The sequence below is a fragment of the Gavialis gangeticus genome, unplaced genomic scaffold (genome assembly GCF_001723915.1).
Source record: "Gavialis gangeticus isolate Ggan-Ray unplaced genomic scaffold, GavGan_comp1, whole genome shotgun sequence".
Lineage (NCBI taxonomy): Eukaryota > Metazoa > Chordata > Crocodylia > Gavialidae > Gavialis > Gavialis gangeticus.
In genome coordinates this window covers 2640404-2643877 of record NW_017728973.1, presented here as the reverse complement: position 1 = coordinate 2643877, position 3474 = coordinate 2640404, and positions in this window count along the sequence as shown.

The following is a 3474-nucleotide window of genomic DNA, read 5'->3' as shown; positions in this document are numbered from 1 at the left end:
AAGAACCTAAGGAATACTTTTATTTCTTACTTTCTTTACACAAAAGGCAGACTTCTCCCATGAAAAGCCAGACTTCTTCCCATAAAAAAGGGGGGGCCTTTGGTTCAATAAGGGAGTTTTAAATTAACCCTTTAAAAGAACCAGTTGACCTACATGGATCCATGAACATGTCCTCGCGAGAAAATTGGAGGATTGTGGTTTTAACTCCAAGACAGGCAGGTGGGTGGAAAGCTGGCTGCGGGGTAGGACCCAGAGAGTCCTAATGAACAGATCTGTCGTCCTGGTGAGAAGTGGCCAGCAGCATCCCGCAGGGGTCGGTGCTTGGTCCAGTACTTTTCAACATCCTTATCAATGACTTAGATGTGGGTGAAGAGCTCACTGACCAAGTTCACAGATGACACCAAGTTATGGGGAAGCTTGGTCACAGATACAGGCAGATCTGGACAGGCTAGCAAGTTGGACAGATCAGAACCAGATGAAGTTCAATGTCAAGAAATGTAAAGTGCTCCACCTGGGGATGAACAATCCCCAACACACCTACAGGCTTGGCGGCACCAAACTGACCAGCACCATGAACGAAAGGGACCTGGGGGTAATAATGGACCACAGTATGAACATGAGCTGGCAATGTGACACTGTAGCCAGTAGAGCAAATAATTCTCTGGCATGCATCAATAGATGCATCTCCAGCAAAACCAAGAAAGTGATTCTTCTACTCTACTCGGCATTGGTGAGACCTCAACTAGAGTACTGTGTCCAGTTCTGGGTGCCACGCTTTAACAAGGACATGGTAAAGCTTGAGAGAACAGAGAAGGGCAACCTGTATGATCAGAAACTTGCAAGGCAAGCCATATGAGGGAAGGCTAAAGGACCTGGGACTCTTCAACCTGAAAAAAAAAGGCTGAGAGGAGACCTGGTAGCAGCTTACTGCTCCATCAGGGGAGTACATCAAGGGCTTGGTGAACAACTGTTCACCAGGGCACTCTTGGGGAAAACCAGGAGTAATGGTCACAAATTCCTGGAAGACCATTTCAGACTCAACATTAGGAAAAACTTTTTCACGGTCAGGGTCTCCAGACTGTGGAATAAGCTCCTTCCAGAGGTGGTGCAATCACCTACCCTGGAGATCTTCAAGAGGAGACTGGACAGTCACCTGACCCCAGCTGTCTTTCCTGCCTGGTGCAGGGGGCTGGACCCGATGATCTTCCAAGGTCCCTTCTGGCCTTACAATCTATGGAACATATATCATTGCATCTGCTGATGATGAAGTCACCCACCTTCTGCAAAAATTGCTCATGTGACCCAATTCCCCTGTAAGAACTGAAGGACTGGGCCCTAACTAAGTAACTCCTGACACACAGTCGCCTCCTCTGTATTTTACTGATAGTAACACTGAGGCACAGAAAGGAGGGTGACTCTTGTGAGCATGCAGAACAAGATGTCAGCATCAAAGCCAGGATTAGAACTCCTGACTCCCCCCTCTTTGCTCAAGCCACTGGACTCAAGTCTTCTTCTAAAGACTCAGAAAGAGGAGCTGGATTTGCAAAGAGAAAAAGAGTGAGAGACAGATTGGCTAGGGTCTGCCAAAATTTTGTACAATAATAAGCACACAGGATGGAGCAGCGGGGAAAGCAACTGAGTTCTCTTGTAGCCTAAATTTTCTCCTCCCTCCTGTTTGATCTCCAAAGGCAAAACGCCTTTCATATAAGACTCTTAAAATAGTCCTTCCTGAGCACAGTCCAAGGCATGCATACCATGGGGGACATGTGCCCCGCCTTGAGATTGTTGGTACACTCCCTCCCCCCACCTCCAGCAAGCGCACTGGCTGGTAGTGAGGCATGGAGAGCGCCAATGCACCCCCCTGAAATTGGCTCCCCCCAGTCACCCGCTGGGGAACCACCCCCCCAGTCGTGCCCCACTGGTAGCCCCCCCAAACTCGGTAGGCATCAGTCACCCACGGAGGCACATGTAAGTCTGGGAGCCCTGGCAACGAACCTTCATTTCTGCCTTCTCCCTCATGGTCTTTGGAAACTGTGTGTGCAACGCTGACACCAAGGAACATTAAGTCATGCCCACAGCCTGGAGACCCAGTGACACTGTGGCTTCCAGGCATTCCCCAGCAGGAACCACCTCATCTTTTCCCACATATAGGCCGACTGCACTGTTGGCAGCACCCAGAACCTCTGAAGTTGATAACTTCTTGGAGTTCCAAAGAAAGTCTGAGCCCCAAAACCTCACGATTTGGAACTTTTACCTACAGAGACCTGCAGGGCTGGAGTGGAGGGACCAGGGCAGAGCTAACAGGCTCAGACTGCTTGCAAAGGAAGCAGCAGCTGGGGATGATTCAAAGGAAAATAGTTCTCTTCCTTAACACACCCCCACTCCCCTCCTCCCAGCAAATGGGGATCCATGCAGTGGCTATTACTCAGGTCTGAGTTAAACAATCCCCCATGCTTCTACTGTTCTGGATGCTGAAGACGTGGCATTTGTACTCCTTCCGTGACTCTAGGTCTGGGGGCTTCCTGGCGGCAGCTGTGTGGAGGAGCTGTGAGGGAGGGGTAGTGGAGGAAAGGAGGAGGAGGAAAGAAAAGACCAGGAACAACTGGTACGGTTTTGAAACTCCTTCTGAGTGCACGTTCTGCATGCCGCACAGCTGCCGTCTAGACTCCTCTGCTGACACGCAGCCTGGAGCTCCCGCAGGATGGACCAGGTTAAAAGGTCCCCAAACGCCAGTGCAAAACAGCTATACCCCACACCTTACATAATTAGCACAGCTCAGGACTATCCATCTCCCAAAGGCTGGGGCAGGCATCCTGTTAGGAATACAAACCTGGCAGCAGCCCGTCATTCTCTGGCCAGAGAGAGCAGACTCCAGCCAGCAGGCTGGCAGAGCTGGGAGCCACACCAGAGCCGGCCTCAGCAAAGCTCTGTGCTCTGGAGGAGGGAGGAACTGGACACCCGGGGCATAGCCTAGAGCATCTTCATCGCCCAGCATCCATCTCCTTCAGAGGCTCATTCATCGCTACAGGCCCATGCTGTGCTCAGTACTGAACGGGACCCCTTGGGGCCTGATCCTGCAGATGCCTGCGTGCCCCAAGCAACTCTGCACCCACAAGCCACCTCAGCCACCCTGGGGAAGTCGCAATGTGAGCTTGCGGGATGGGGCAGAGTTCAGGAGTGGGGTGGCCATCATAGAGGCCAGTCTGGTCGCCCTCTACCCATACGAAACCAGTCGCCTTTACGTCCTCTATCTTTCCCTTAAAGAGCTAGACAACCCTAGCGAAGGAGAAGGAAGAGCGCGGAGCAGCAAATCGCCCCCGTCTTTGCCTTTCCACTCACGGCGATCCCGCTCCTTCCCTCACAACGCGGGCGGGCGGGCGCACGCGAGTGTCCCCGACTTTTCTCGTGAAGAGAAACACAGCGGAGGTGAGGGTGCGCGGGCCGGCGTGGACCGAGCAGCAGCAAGCCCGGATC